Here is a 14,570-nt window from a genome sequence, read left to right on the forward strand (position 1 = left end):
GATTCTTTAGAATATTAAGAATGGACTTTATCACTCTTCAATAGGCACACATTATTGGCATCTAGTAATATAATCATCACAAAGTAGTATCGCTACATGTCAGTTCTAAAGACTTTATTTCATCAGGAACTCAAATCCATCCTTCTTTGATAGGCACACAGTGATTAAATTAGACAAGTAATAAATCAAACCTCTTTGACAAAAATAATTGAATGTGATTATTGAAGTGAGGTGATACTTTAAGCATCTAAGGATTTACATCTTAAACACAGAGTAAACTAAAATATATTTCATCAAGAGATGCTACAAGCCAAGTCTTTCAGTTCATGATTGCAGTAACACATATATTTTTCCACATTTTTTGTAATTGCACAGCAAATTGTCATGTTTTATATATTTCGAGCAGTTTCCAATATGGCAACTTCAGCACTCAGAGCCTGGATAGCTCAGTCGGTAGAGCATCAGACTTTTAATCTGAGGGTCCAGGGTTCAAGTCCCTCTTCAGGTGAGTGTCTTTTAAACAATATTGTTTTTGTTTGTGAAATGGACAATTTTGCACAGTTTAAAATCATCCATTCCTGCAGGCAGCCATCTTTTAATTGTTGATGCGGATTATTTTCATTATTCAATGGGAAGGGGTATAGATTGGAAAGATTCTTTAGAATATTAAGAATGGACTTTATCACTCTTCAATAGGCACACATTATTGGCATCTAGTAATATAGTCATCACAAAGTAGTATCACTACATGTCAGTTCTAAAGACTTTGTTTCATCAGGAACTCAAATCCATCCTTCTTTGATAGGCACACAGTGATTAATTTAGACAAGTAATAAATCAAACCTCTTTGACAAAAATAATTGAATGTGATTATTGAAGTGAGGTGATACTTTAAGCATCTAAGGATTTACATCTTAAACACAGAGGAAACTAAAATATATTTCATCAAGAGACCCTACAAGCCAAGTCTTTCAGTTCATGATTGCAGTAACACATATATTTTTCCACATTTTTTGTAATTCCACAGCAAATTGTCATGTTTTATATATTTCGAGCAGTTTCCAATATGGCAACTTCAGTGCACAGAGCCTGGATAGCTCAGTCGGTAGAGCATCAGACTTTTAATCTGAGGGTCCATGGTTCAAGTCCCTGTTCAGGCGAGTGTCTTTTAAACAATGGTGTTTTTGTTTGTGAAATGGACAATTTTGCAGAGTTTAAAATCATCCATTCCTGCAGGCAGCCATCTTTTAATTGTTGATGCTGATTATGTTCATTATTCAATGGGAAGGTGTATAGATTGGAAAGATTCTTTAGAATATTAAGAATGGACTTTATCACTCTTCAATAGGCACACATTATTGGCATCTAGTAATATAATCATCACAAAGTAGTATCGCTACATGTCAGTTCTAAAGACTTTATTTCATCAGGAACTCAAATCCATCCTTCTTTGATAGGCACACAGTGATTAAATTAGACAAGTAATAAATCAAACCTCTTTGACAAAAATAATTGAATGTGATTATTGAAGTGAGGTGATACTTTAAGCATCTAAGGATTTAAATCTTAAACACAGAGGAGACTAAAATATATTTAATCAAGAGACACTACAAGCCAAGTCTTTCAGTTCCTGATTGCAGTAACACATATATTTTTTCACATTTTTTGTAATTGCACAGCAAATTGTCATGTTTTATATATTTCGAGCAGTTTCCAATACGGCAACTTCAGCACTCAGAGCCTGGATAGCTCAGTCGGTAGAGCATCAGACTTTTAATCTGAGGGTCAGGGTTCAAGTCCCTGTTCAGGCGAGTGTCTTTTAAACAATGGTTTTTTTGTTTGTGAAATGGACAATTTTGCAGAGTTTAAAATCATCCATTCCTGCAGGCAGCCATCTTTTAATTGTTGATGCGGATTATTTTCATTATTTAATGGGAAGGGGTATAGATTGGAAAGATTCTTTAGAATATTAAGAATGGACTTTATCACTCTTCAATAGGCACACATTATTGGCATCTAGTAATATAATCATCACAAAGTAGTATCGCTACATGTCAGTTCTAAAGACTTTATTTCATCAGGAACTCAAATCCATCCTTCTTTGATAGCACACAGTGATTAAATTAGACAAGTAATAAATCAAACCTCTTTGACAAAAATAATTGAATGAGATTATTGAAGTGAGGTGATACTTTAAGCATCTAAGGATTTACATCTTAAACACAGAGGAAACTAAAATATATTTCATCAAGAGACCCTACAAGCCAAGTCTTTCAGTTCATGATTGCAGTAACACATATATTTTTCCACATTTTTTGTAATTGCACAGCAAATTGTCATGTTTTATATATTTCGAGCAGTTTCCAATATGACAACTTCAGTGCTCAGAGCCTGTATAGCTCAGTCGGTAGAGCATCAGACTTTTAATCTGAGGGTCCATGGTTCAAGTCCCTGTTCAGGCGAGTGTCTTTTAAACAATGGTGTTTTTGTTTGTGAAATGGACAATTTTGCAGAGTTTAAAATCATCCATTCCTGCAGGCAGCCATCTTTTAATTGTTGATGCTGATTATGTTCATTATTCAATGGGAAGTTTATAGATTGGAAAGATTCTTTAGAATATTAAGAATGGACTTTATCACTCTTCAATAGGCACACATTATTGGCATCTAGTAATATAATCATCACAAAGTAGTATCGCTACATGTCAGTTCTAAAGACTTTATTTCATCAGGAACTCAAATCCATCCTTCTTTGATAGGCACACAGTGATTAAATTAGACAAGTAATAAATCAAACCTCTTTGACAAAAATAATTGAATGTGATTATTGAAGTGAGGTGATACTTAAAGCATCTAAGGATTTACATCTTAAACACAGAGGAAACTAAAATATATTTCATCAAGAGACCCTACAAGCCAAGTCTTTCAGTTCATGATTGCAGTAACACATATATTTTTCCACATTTTTTGAAATTACACAGCAAACTGTCATGTTTTATATATTTCGAGCAGTTTCCAATATGGCAAGTTCGACTCTCAGAGCCTGTATAGCTCAGTCGGTAGAGCATCAGACTTTTAATCTGAGGGTCCATGGTTCAAGTCCCTGTTCAGGCGAGTGTCTTTTAAACAATGGTGTTTTTGTTTGTGAAATGGACAATTTTGCAGAGTTTAAAATCATCCATTCCTGCAGGCAGCCATCTTTTAATTGTTGATGCTGATTATGTTCATTATTCAATGGGAAGGTGTATAGATTGGAAAGATTCTTTAGAATATTAAGAATGGACTTTATCACTCTTCAATAGGCACACATTATTGGCATCTAGTAATATAATCATCACAAAGTAGTATCGCTACATGTCAGTTCTAAAGACTTTATTTCATCAGGAACTCAAATCCATCCTTCTTTAAATAGCACACAGTGATTAAATTAGACAAGTAATAAATCAAACCTCTTTGACAAAAATAATTGAATGTGATTATTGAAGTGAGGTGATACTTTAAGCATCTAAGGATTTACATCTTAAACACAGAGGAAACTAAAATATATTTCATCAAGAGACCCTACAAGCCAAGTCTTTCAGTTCATGATTGCAGTAACACATATATTTTTCCACATTTTTTGTAATTCCACAGCAAATTGTCATGTTTTATATATTTCGAGCAGTTTCCAATATGGCAACTTCAGTGCTCAGAGCCTGGATAGCTCAGTCGGTAGAGCATCAGACTTTTAATCTGAGGGTCCATGGTTCAAGTCCCTGTTCAGGCGAGTGTCTTTTAAACAATGGTGTTTTTGTTTGTGAAATGGACAATTTTGCAGAGTTTAAAATCATCCATTCCTGCAGGCAGCCATCTTTTAATTGTTGATGCTGATTATGTTCATTATTCAATGGGAAGGTGTATAGATTGGAAAGATTCTTTAGAATATTAAGAATGGACTTTATCACTCTTCAATAGGCACACATTATTGGCATCTAGTAATATAATCATCACAAAGTAGTATCGCTACATGTCAGTTCTAAAGACTTTATTTCATCAGGAACTCAAATCCATCCTTCTTTGATAGGCACACAGTGATTAAATTAGACAAGTAATAAATCAAACCTCTTTGACAAAAATAATTGAATGTGATTATTGAAGTGAGGTGATACTTTAAGCATCTAAGGATTTAAATCTTAAACACAGAGGAGACTAAAATATATTTAATCAAGAGACGCTGCAAGCCAAGTCTTTCAGTTCCTGATTGCAGTAACACATATATTTTTTCACATTTTTTGTAATTGCACAGCAAATTGTCATGTTTTATATATTTCGAGCAGTTTCCAATACGGCAACTTCAGCACTCAGAGCCTGGATAGCTCAGTCGGTAGAGCATCAGACTTTTAATCTGAGGGTCAGGGTTCAAGTCCCTGTTCAGGCGAGTGTCTTTTAAACAATGGTTTTTTTGTTTGTGAAATGGACAATTTTGCAGAGTTTAAAATCATCCATTCCTGCAGGCAGCCATCTTTTAATTGTTGATGCGGATTATTTTCATTATTTAATGGGAAGGGGTATAGATTGGAAAGATTCTTTAGAATATTAAGAATGGACTTTATCACTCTTCAATAGGCACACATTATTGGCATCTAGTAATATAATCATCACAAAGTAGTATCGCTACATGTCAGTTCTAAAGACTTTATTTCATCAGGAACTCAAATCCATCCTTCTTTGATAGCACACAGTGATTAAATTAGACAAGTAATAAATCAAACCTCTTTGACAAAAATAATTGAATGAGATTATTGAAGTGAGGTGATACTTTAAGCATCTAAGGATTTACATCTTAAACACAGAGGAAACTAAAATATATTTCATCAAGAGACCCTACAAGCCAAGTCTTTCAGTTCATGATTGCAGTAACACATATATTTTTCCACATTTTTTGTAATTGCACAGCAAATTGTCATGTTTTATATATTTCGAGCAGTTTCCAATATGACAAGTTCAGTGCTCAGAGCCTGGATAGCTCAGTCGGTAGAGCATCAGACTTTTAATCTGAGGGTCCATGGTTCAAGTCCCTGTTCAGGCGAGTGTCTTTTAAACAATGGTGTTTTTGTTTGTGAAATGGACAATTTTGCAGAGTTTAAAATCATCCATTCCTGCAGGCAGCCATCTTTTAATTGTTGATGCTGATTATGTTCATTATTCAATGGGAAGGTGTATAGATTGGAAAGATTCTTTAGAATATTAAGAATGGACTTTATCACTCTTCAATAGGCACACATTATTGGCATCTAGTAATATAATCATCACAAAGTAGTATCGCTACATGTCAGTTCTAAAGACTTTATTTCATCAGGAACTCAAATCCATCCTTCTTTGATAGGCACACAGTGATTAAATTAGACAAGTAATAAATCAAACCTCTTTGACAAAAATAATTGAATGTGATTATTGAAGTGAGGTGATACTTAAAGCATCTAAGGATTTACATCTTAAACACAGAGGAAACTAAAATATATTTCATCAATAGACGCTATAAGCCAAGTCTTTCAGTTCATGATTGCAGTAACACATATATTTTTCCACATTTTTTGTAATTACACAGCAAACTGTCATGTTTTATATATTTCGAGCAGTTTCCAATATGGCAACTTCAGCTCTCAGAGCCTGTATAGCTCAGTCGGTAGAGCATCAGACTTTTAATCTGAGGGTCCAGGGTTCAAGTCCCTTTTCAGGCGAGTGTCTTTTAAACAATGGTGTTTTTGTTTGTGAAATGGACAATTTTGCAGAGTTTAAAATCATCCATTCCTGCAGGCAGCCATCTTTTAATTGTTGATGCTGATTATGTTCATTATTCAATGGGAAGGGGTATAGATTGGAAAGTTTCTTTAGAATATTAAGAATGGACTTTATCACTTTTCAATAGGCACACATTATTGGCATCTAGTAATATAATCATCACAAAGTAGTATCGCTACATGTCAGTTCTAAAGACTTTGTTTCATCAGGAACTCAAATCCATCCTTCTTTGATAGGCACACAGTGATTAAATTAGACAAGTAATAAATCAAACCTCTTTGACAAAAATAATTGAATGTGATTATTGAAGTGAGGTGATACTTTAAGCATCTAAGGATTTACATCTTAAACACAGAGGAAACTAAAATATATTTCATCAAGAGACCCTACAAAACAAGTCTTTCAGTTCATGATTGCAGTAACACATATATTTTTCCACATTTTTTGTAATTCCACAGCAAATTGTCATGTTTTATATATTTCGAGCAGTTTCCAATATGGCAATTTCAGTGCTCAGAGCCTGGATAGCTCAGTCGGTAGAGCATCAGACTTTTAATCTGAGGGTCCATGGTTCAAGTCCCTGTTCAGGCGAGTGTCTTTTAAACAATGGTGTTTTTGTTTGTGAAATGGACAATTTTGCAGAGTTTAAAATCATCCATTCCTGCAGGCAGCCATCTTTTAATTGTTGATGCTGATTATGTTCATTATTCAATGGGAAGGTGTATAGATTGGAAAGATTCTTTAGAATATTAAGAATGGACTTTATCACTCTTCAATAGGCACACATTATTGGCATCTAGTAATTTAATCATCACAAAGTAGTATCGCTACATGTCAGTTCTAAAGACTTTATTTCATCAGGAACTCAAATCCATCCTTCTTTGATAGGCACACAGTGATTAAATTAGACAAGTAATAAATCAAACCTCTTTGACAAAAATAATTGAATGTGATTATTGAAGTGAGGTGATACTTTAAGCATCTAAGGATTTAAATCTTAAACACAGAGGAGACTAAAATATATTTAATCAAGAGACGCTACAAGCCAAGTCTTTCAGTTCCTGATTGCAGTAACACATATATTTTTTCACATTTTTTGTAATTGCACAGCAAATTGTCATGTTTTATATATTTCGAGCAGTTTCCAATACGGCAACTTCAGCACTCAGAGCCTGGATAGCTCAGTCGGTAGAGCATCAGACTTTTAATCTGAGGGTCCAGGGTTCAAGTCCCTGTTCAGGCGAGTGTCTTTTAAACAATGGTTTTTTTGTTTGTGAAATGGACAATTTTGCAGAGTTTAAAATCATCCATTCCTGCAGGCAGCCATCTTTTAATTGTTGATGCGGATTATTTTCATTATTCAATGGGAAGGGGTATAGATTGGAAAGATTCTTTAGAATATTAAGAATGGACTTTATCACTCTTCAATAGGCACTCATTTTTGGCATCTAGTAATATAATCATCACAAAGTAGTATCGCTACATGTCAGTTCTAAAGACTTTATTTCATCAGGAACTCAAATCCATCCTTCTTTGATAGCACACAGTGATTAAATTAGACAAGTAATAAATCAAACCTCTTTGACAAAAATAATTGAATGTGATTATTGAAGTGAGGTGATACTTTAAGCATCTAAGGATTTACATCTTAAACACAGAGGAAACTAAAATATATTTCATCAAGAGACACTACAAGCCAAGTCTTTCAGTTCATGATTGCAGTAACACATATATTTTTCCACATTTTTTGTAATTGCACAGCAAATTGTCATGTTGTATATATTTTGAGCAGTTTCCAATATGGCAACTTCAGTGCTCAGAGCCTGGATAGCTCAGTCTGTAGAGCATCAGACTTTTAATCTGAGGGTCCATGGTTCAAGTCCCTGTTCAGGCGAGTGTCTTTTAAACAATGGTGTTTTTGTTTGTGAAATGGACAATTTTGCAGAGTTTAAAATCATCCATTCCTGCAGGCAGCCATCTTTTAATTGTTGATGCTGATTATGTTCATTATTCAATGGGAAGGTGTATAGATTGGAAAGATTCTTTAGAATATTAAGAATGGACTTTATCACTCTTCAATAGGCACACATTATTGGCATCTAGTAATATAATCATCACAAAGTAGTATCGCTACATGTCAGTTCTAAAGACTTTATTTCATCAGGAACTCAAATCCATCCTTCTTTGATAGGCACACAGTGATTAAATTAGACAAGTAATAAATCAAACCTCTTTGACAAAAATAATTGAATGTGATTATTGAAGTGAGGTGATACTTTAAGCATCTAAGGATTTACATCTTAAACACAGAGTAAACTAAAATATATTTCATCAAGAGATGCTACAAGCCAAGTCTTTCAGTTCATGATTGCAGTAACACATATATTTTTCCACATTTTTTGTAATTGCACAGCAAATTGTCATGTTTTATATATTTCGAGCAGTTTCCAATATGGCAACTTCAGCACTCTGAGCCTGGATAGCTCAGTCGGTAGAGCATCAGACTTTTAATCTGAGGGTCCAGGGTTCAAGTCCCTCTTCAGGTGAGTGTCTTTTAAACAATATTGTTTTTGTTTGTGAAATGGACAATTTTGCACAGTTTAAAATCATCCATTCCTGCAGGCAGCCATCTTTTAATTGTTGATGCGGATTATTTTCATTATTCAATGGGAAGGGGTATAGATTGGAAAGATTCTTTAGAATATTAAGAATGGACTTTATCACTCTTCAATAGGCACACATTATTGGCATCTAGTAATATAGTCATCACAAAGTAGTATCACTACATGTCAGTTCTAAAGACTTTGTTTCATCAGGAACTCAAATCCATCCTTCTTTGATAGGCACACAGTGATTAATTTAGACAAGTAATAAATCAAACCTCTTTGACAAAAATAATTGAATGTGATTATTGAAGTGAGGTGATACTTTAAGCATCTAAGGATTTACATCTTAAACACAGAGGAAACTAAAATATATTTCATCAAGAGACCCTACAAGCCAAGTCTTTCAGTTCATGATTGCAGTAACACATATATTTTTCCACATTTTTTGTAATTGCACAGCAAATTTTCATGTTTTATATATTTCGAGCAGTTTCCAATATGGCAACTTCAGTGCTCAGAGCCTGGATAGCTCAGTCGGTAGAGCATCAGACTTTTAATCTGAGGGTCCATGGTTCAAGTCCCTGTTCAGGCGAGTGTCTTTTAAACAATGGTGTTTTTGTTTGTGAAATAAACAATTTTGCAGAGTTTAAAATCATCCATTCCTGCAGGCAGCCATCTTTTAATTGTTGATGCTGATTATGTTCATTATTCAATGGGAAGGTGTATAGATTGGAAAGATTCTTTAGAATATTAAGAATGGACTTTATCACTCTTCAATAGGCACACATTATTGGCATCTAGTAATATAATCATCACAAAGTAGTATCGCTACATGTCAGTTCTAAAGACTTTATTTCATCAGGAACTCAAATCCATCCTTCTTTGATAGGCACACAGTGATTAAATTAGACAAGTAATAAATCAAACCTCTTTGACAAAAATAATTGAATGTGATTATTGAAGTGAGGTGATACTTAAAGCATCTAAGGATTTACATCTTAAACACAGAGGAAACTAAAATATATTTCATCAATAGACGCTACAAGCCAAGTCTTTCAGTTCATGATTGCAGTAACACATATATTTTTCCACATTTTTTGTAATTGCACAGCAAATTGTCATGTTTTATATATTTCGAGCAGTTTCCAATACGGCAAGTTCAGCACTCAGAGCCTGGATAGCTCAGTCAGTAGAGCATCAGACTTTTAATCTGAGGGTCCATGATTCAAGTCCCTGTTCAGGCGAGTGTCTTTTAAACAATGGTGTTTTTGTTTGGGAAATGGACAATTTTGCAGAGTTTAAAATCATCCATTCCTGCAGGCAGCCATCTTTTAATTGTTGATGCTGATTATGTTCATTATTCAATGGGAAGGAGTATAGATTGGAAAGATTCTTTAGAATATTAAGAATGGACTTTATCACTCTTCAATAGGCACACATTATTGGCATCTAGTAATATAGTCATCACAAAGTAGTATCACTACATGTCAGTTCTAAAGACTTTGTTTCATCAGGAACTCAAATCCATCCTTCTTTGATAGGCACACAGTGATTAATTTAGAAAAGTAATAAATCAAACCTCTTTGACAAAAATAATTGAATGTGATTATTGAAGTGAGGTGATACTTTAAGCATCTAAGGATTTAAATCTTAAACACAGAGGAGACTAAACTATATTTAATCAAGAGACGCTACAAGCCAAGTCTTTCAGTTCCTGATTGCAGTATCACATATATTTTTCCACATTTTTTGTAATTGCACAGCAAATTGTCATGTTTTATATATTTCGAGCAGTTTCCAATACGGCAACTTCAGCACTCAGATCCTGGATAGCTCAGTTGGTAGAGCATCAGACTTTTAATCTGAGGGTCCAGGGTTCAAGTACCTGTTCAGGCGAGTGTCTTTTAAACAATGGTTTTTTTGTTTATGAAATGGACAATTTTGCAGAGTTTAAAATCATCCATTCCTGCAGGCAGCCATCTTTTAATTGTTGATGCGGATTATTTTCATTATTCAATGGGAAGGGGTATAGATTGGAAAGATTCTTTAGAATATTAAGAATGGACTTTATCACTCTTCAATAGGCACACATTATTGGCATCTAGTAATATAATCATCACAAAGTAGTATCGCTACATGTCAGTTCTAAAGACTTTATTTCATCAGGAACTCAAATCCATCCTTCTTTGATAGGCACACAGTGATTAAATTAGACAAGTAATAAATCAAACCTCTTTGACAAAAATAATTGAATGTGATTATTGAAGTGAGGTGATACTTTAAGCATCTAAGGATTTAAATCTTAAACACAAAGGAGACTAAAATATATTTAATCAAGAGACGCTACAAGCCAAGTCTTTCAGTTCCTGATTGCAGTAACACATATAATTTTCCACATTTTTTGTAATTGCACAGCAAATTGTCATGTTTTATATATTTCGAGCAGTTTCCAATACGGCAAGTTCAGCACTCAGAGCCTGGATAGCTCAGTCGGTAGAGCATCAGACTTTTAATCTGAGGGTCCATGGTTCAAGTCCCTGTTCAGGCGAGTGTCTTTTAAACAATGGTGTTTTTGTTTGGGAAATGGACAATTTTGCAGAGTTTAAAATCATCCATTCCTGCAGGCAGCCATCTTTTAATTGTTGATGCTGATTATGTTCATTATTCAATGGGAAGGTGTACATATTGGAAAGATTCTTTAGAATATTAAGAATGGACTTGATCACTCTTCAATAGACACACATTATTGGCATCTAGTAATATAATCATCACAAAGTAGTATCGCTACATGTCAGTTCTAAAGACTTTATTTCATCAGGAACTCAAATCCATCCTTCTTTGATAGGCACACAGTGATTAAATTAGACAAGTAATAAATCAAACCTCTTTGACAAAAATAATTGAATGTGATTATTGAAGTGAGGTGATACTTTAAGCATCTAAGGATTTAAATCTTAAACACAGAGGAGACTAAACTATATTTAATCAAGAGACGCTACAAGCCAAGTCTTTCAGTTCCTGATTGCAGTAACACATATATTTTTCCACATTTTTTGTAATTGCACAGCAAATTGTCATGTTTTATATATTTCGAGCAGTTTCCAATACGGCAAGTTCAGCACTCAGAGCCTGGATAGCTCAGTCGGTAGAGCATCAGACTTTTAATCTGAGGGTCCAGGGTTCAAGTCCCTGTTCAGGCGAGTGTCTTTTAAACAATGGTTTTTTTGTTTGTGAAATGGACAATTTTGCAGAGTTTAAAATCATCCATTCCTGCAGGCAGCCATCTTTTAATTGTTGATGCGGATTATTTTCATTATTCAATGGGAAGGGGTATAGATTGGAAAGATTCTTTAGAATATTAAGAATGGACTTTATCACTCTTCAATAGGCACACATTATTGGCATCTAGTAATATAATCATCACAAAGTAGTATCGCTACATGTCAGTTCTAAAGACTTTATTTCATCAGGAACTCAAATCCATCCTTCTTTGATAGGCACACAGTGATTAAATTAGACAAGTAATAAATCAAACCTCTTTGACAAAAATAATTGAATGTGATTATTGAAGTGAGGTGATACTTTAAGCATCTAAGGATTTAAATCTTAAACACAGAGGAGACTAAAATATATTTAATCAAGAGACGCTACAAGCCAAGTCTTTCAGTTCCTGATTGCAGTAACACATATAATTTTCCACATTTTTTGTAATTGCACAGCAAATTGTCATGTTTTATATATTTCGAGCAGTTTCCAATACGGCAAGTTCAGCACTCAGAGCCTGGATAGCTCAGTCGGTAGAGCATCAGACTTTTAATCTGAGGGTCCATGATTCAAGTCCCTGTTCAGGCGAGTGTCTTTTAAACAATGGTGTTTTTGTTTGGGAAATGGACAATTTTGCAGAGTTTAAAATCATCCATTCCTGCAGGCAGCCATCTTTTAATTGTTGATGCTGATTATGTTCATTATTCAATGGGAAGGAGTATAGATTGGAAAGATTCTTTAGAATATTAAGAATGGACTTTATCACTCTTCAATAGGCACACATTATTGGCATCTAGTAATATAGTCATCACAAAGTAGTATCACTACATGTCAGTTCTAAAGACTTTGTTTCATCAGGAACTCAAATCCATCCTTCTTTGATAGGCACACAGTGATTAATTTAGACAAGTAATAAATCAAACCTCTTTGACAAAAATAATTGAATGTGATTATTGAAGTGAGGTGATACTTTAAGCATCTAAGGATTTACATCTTAAACACAGAGGAAACTAAAATATATTTCATCAAGAGACCCTACAAGCAAAGTCTTTCAGTTCATGATTGCAGTAACACATATATTTTTCCACATTTTTTGTAATTACACAGCAAATTGTCATGTTTTATATATTTCGAGCAGTTTCCAATACTGCAAGTTCAGCACTCAGAGCCTGGATAGCTCAGTCGGTAGAGCATCAGACTTTTAATCTGAGGGTCCAGGGTTCAAGTCCCTGTTCAGGCGAGTGTCTTTTAAACAATGGTGTTTTTGTTTGTGAAATGGACAATTTTGCAGAGTTTAAAATCATCCATTCCTGCAGGCAGCCATCTTTTAATTGTTGATGCTGATTATGTTCATTATTCAATGGGAAGGTGTACATATTGGAAAGATTCTTTAGAATATTAAGAATGGACTTGATCACTCTTCAATAGACACACATTATTGGCATCTAGTAATATAATCATCACAAAGTAGTATCGCTACATGTCAGTTCTAAAGACTTTATTTCATCAGGAACTCAAATCCATCCTTCTTTGATAGGCACACAGTGATTAAATTAGACAAGTAATAAATCAAACCTCTTTGACAAAAATAATTGAATGTGATTATTGAAGTGAGGTGATACTTTAAGCATCTAAGGATTTACATCTTAAACACAGAGTAAACTAAAATATATTTCATCAAGAGACGCTACAAGCCAAGTCTTTCAGTTCATGATTGCAGTAACACATATATTTTTCCACATTTTTTGTAATTGCACAGCAAATTGTCATGTTTTATATATTTCGAGCAGTTTCCAATATGGCAACTTCAGCACTCAGAGCCTGGATAGCTCAGTCGGTAGAGCATCAGACTTTTATTCTGAGTATCCAGGGTTCAAGTCCCTGTTCAGGTGAGTGTCTTTTAAACAATGGTGTTTTTGTTTGTGAAATGGACAATTTTGCAGAGTTTAAAATCATCCATTCCTGCAGGCAGCCATCTTTTAATTGTTGATGCTGATTATGTTCATTATTCAATGGGAAGGTGTACATATTGGAAAGATTCTTTAGAATATTAAGAATGGACTTGATCACTCTTCAATAGACACACATTATTGGCATCTAGTAATATAATCATCACAAAGTAGTATCGCTACATGTCAGTTCTAAAGACTTTTTTTAATCAGGAACTCAAATCCATCCTTCTTTGATAGGCACACAGTGATTAAATTAGACAAGTAATAAATCAAACCTCTTTGACAAAAATAATTGAATGTGATTATTGAAGTGAGGTGATACTTTAAGCATCTAAGGATTTAAATCTTAAACACAGAGGAGACTAAAATATATTTAATCAAGAGACACTACAAGCCAAGTCTTTCAGTTCCTGATTGCAGTAACACATATATTTTTCCACATTTTTTGTAATTGCACAGCAAATTGTCATGTTTTATATATTTCGAGCAGTTTCCAATACGGCAAGTTCAGCACTCAGAGCCTGGATAGCTCAGTCGGTAGAGCATCAGACTTTTAATCTGAGGGTCCAGGGTTCAAATCCCTGTTCAGGCGAGTGTCTTTTAAACAATGTTTTTTTTTGTTTGTGAAATGGACAATTTTGCAGAGTTTAAAATCATCCATTCCTGCAGGCAGTCATCTTTTAATTGTTGATGCGGATTATTTTCATTATTCAATGGGAAGGTGTATAGATTGGAAAGATTCTTTAGAATATTAAGAATGGACTTTATCACTCTTCAATAGGCACACATTATTGGCATCTAGTAATATAATCATCACAAAGTAGTATCGCTACATGTCAGTTCTAAAGACTTTATTTCATCAGGAACTCAAATCCATCCTTCTTTGATAGGCACACAGTGATTAAATTAGACAAGTAATAAATCAAACCTCTTTGACAAAAATAATTGAATGTGATTATTGAAGTGAG

At 34.1% G+C, this 14,570-nt stretch overlaps 18 non-coding genes across 18 annotated transcripts; all 18 read left to right on the plus strand.

Moving 5' to 3' along the window:
• Positions 1-435: 435 nt before the first annotated feature.
• On the plus strand, positions 436-508 carry TRNAK-UUU (transfer RNA lysine (anticodon UUU)). Its single transcript has one exon. It is a non-coding gene; the product is annotated as a tRNA-Lys (tRNA).
• Positions 509-1,087: 579 nt separating this feature from the next.
• On the plus strand, positions 1,088-1,160 carry TRNAK-UUU (transfer RNA lysine (anticodon UUU)). The gene has a single exon. It is a non-coding gene; the product is annotated as a tRNA-Lys (tRNA).
• Positions 1,161-1,739: 579 nt separating this feature from the next.
• TRNAK-UUU (transfer RNA lysine (anticodon UUU)) lies at positions 1,740-1,811 on the plus strand. Its single transcript has one exon. It is a non-coding gene; the product is annotated as a tRNA-Lys (tRNA).
• Positions 1,812-2,389: 578 nt separating this feature from the next.
• TRNAK-UUU (transfer RNA lysine (anticodon UUU)) lies at positions 2,390-2,462 on the plus strand. The gene has a single exon. It is a non-coding gene; the product is annotated as a tRNA-Lys (tRNA).
• A 578-nt stretch (positions 2,463-3,040) lies between these two features.
• On the plus strand, positions 3,041-3,113 carry TRNAK-UUU (transfer RNA lysine (anticodon UUU)). Its single transcript has one exon. It is a non-coding gene; the product is annotated as a tRNA-Lys (tRNA).
• Positions 3,114-3,692: 579 nt separating this feature from the next.
• On the plus strand, positions 3,693-3,765 carry TRNAK-UUU (transfer RNA lysine (anticodon UUU)). Its single transcript has one exon. It is a non-coding gene; the product is annotated as a tRNA-Lys (tRNA).
• A 579-nt stretch (positions 3,766-4,344) lies between these two features.
• On the plus strand, positions 4,345-4,416 carry TRNAK-UUU (transfer RNA lysine (anticodon UUU)). The gene has a single exon. It is a non-coding gene; the product is annotated as a tRNA-Lys (tRNA).
• Positions 4,417-4,994: 578 nt separating this feature from the next.
• TRNAK-UUU (transfer RNA lysine (anticodon UUU)) lies at positions 4,995-5,067 on the plus strand. Its single transcript has one exon. It is a non-coding gene; the product is annotated as a tRNA-Lys (tRNA).
• Positions 5,068-5,646: 579 nt separating this feature from the next.
• TRNAK-UUU (transfer RNA lysine (anticodon UUU)) lies at positions 5,647-5,719 on the plus strand. The gene has a single exon. It is a non-coding gene; the product is annotated as a tRNA-Lys (tRNA).
• A 579-nt stretch (positions 5,720-6,298) lies between these two features.
• TRNAK-UUU (transfer RNA lysine (anticodon UUU)) lies at positions 6,299-6,371 on the plus strand. Its single transcript has one exon. It is a non-coding gene; the product is annotated as a tRNA-Lys (tRNA).
• A 579-nt stretch (positions 6,372-6,950) lies between these two features.
• Positions 6,951-7,023, plus strand: TRNAK-UUU (transfer RNA lysine (anticodon UUU)). The gene has a single exon. It is a non-coding gene; the product is annotated as a tRNA-Lys (tRNA).
• A 1,230-nt stretch (positions 7,024-8,253) lies between these two features.
• TRNAK-UUU (transfer RNA lysine (anticodon UUU)) lies at positions 8,254-8,326 on the plus strand. Its single transcript has one exon. It is a non-coding gene; the product is annotated as a tRNA-Lys (tRNA).
• A 579-nt stretch (positions 8,327-8,905) lies between these two features.
• Positions 8,906-8,978, plus strand: TRNAK-UUU (transfer RNA lysine (anticodon UUU)). Its single transcript has one exon. It is a non-coding gene; the product is annotated as a tRNA-Lys (tRNA).
• A 1,883-nt stretch (positions 8,979-10,861) lies between these two features.
• Positions 10,862-10,934, plus strand: TRNAK-UUU (transfer RNA lysine (anticodon UUU)). Its single transcript has one exon. It is a non-coding gene; the product is annotated as a tRNA-Lys (tRNA).
• Positions 10,935-11,513: 579 nt separating this feature from the next.
• On the plus strand, positions 11,514-11,586 carry TRNAK-UUU (transfer RNA lysine (anticodon UUU)). Its single transcript has one exon. It is a non-coding gene; the product is annotated as a tRNA-Lys (tRNA).
• A 1,231-nt stretch (positions 11,587-12,817) lies between these two features.
• TRNAK-UUU (transfer RNA lysine (anticodon UUU)) lies at positions 12,818-12,890 on the plus strand. The gene has a single exon. It is a non-coding gene; the product is annotated as a tRNA-Lys (tRNA).
• A 579-nt stretch (positions 12,891-13,469) lies between these two features.
• On the plus strand, positions 13,470-13,542 carry TRNAK-UUU (transfer RNA lysine (anticodon UUU)). The gene has a single exon. It is a non-coding gene; the product is annotated as a tRNA-Lys (tRNA).
• A 579-nt stretch (positions 13,543-14,121) lies between these two features.
• Positions 14,122-14,194, plus strand: TRNAK-UUU (transfer RNA lysine (anticodon UUU)). Its single transcript has one exon. It is a non-coding gene; the product is annotated as a tRNA-Lys (tRNA).
• The last annotated feature ends 376 nt before the right edge of the window (positions 14,195-14,570 follow it).

Source organism: Pseudophryne corroboree, chromosome 1 (genome assembly GCF_028390025.1).
Source record: "Pseudophryne corroboree isolate aPseCor3 chromosome 1, aPseCor3.hap2, whole genome shotgun sequence".
In the NCBI taxonomy this organism is placed as follows: Eukaryota; Metazoa; Chordata; class Amphibia; order Anura; family Myobatrachidae; genus Pseudophryne; species Pseudophryne corroboree.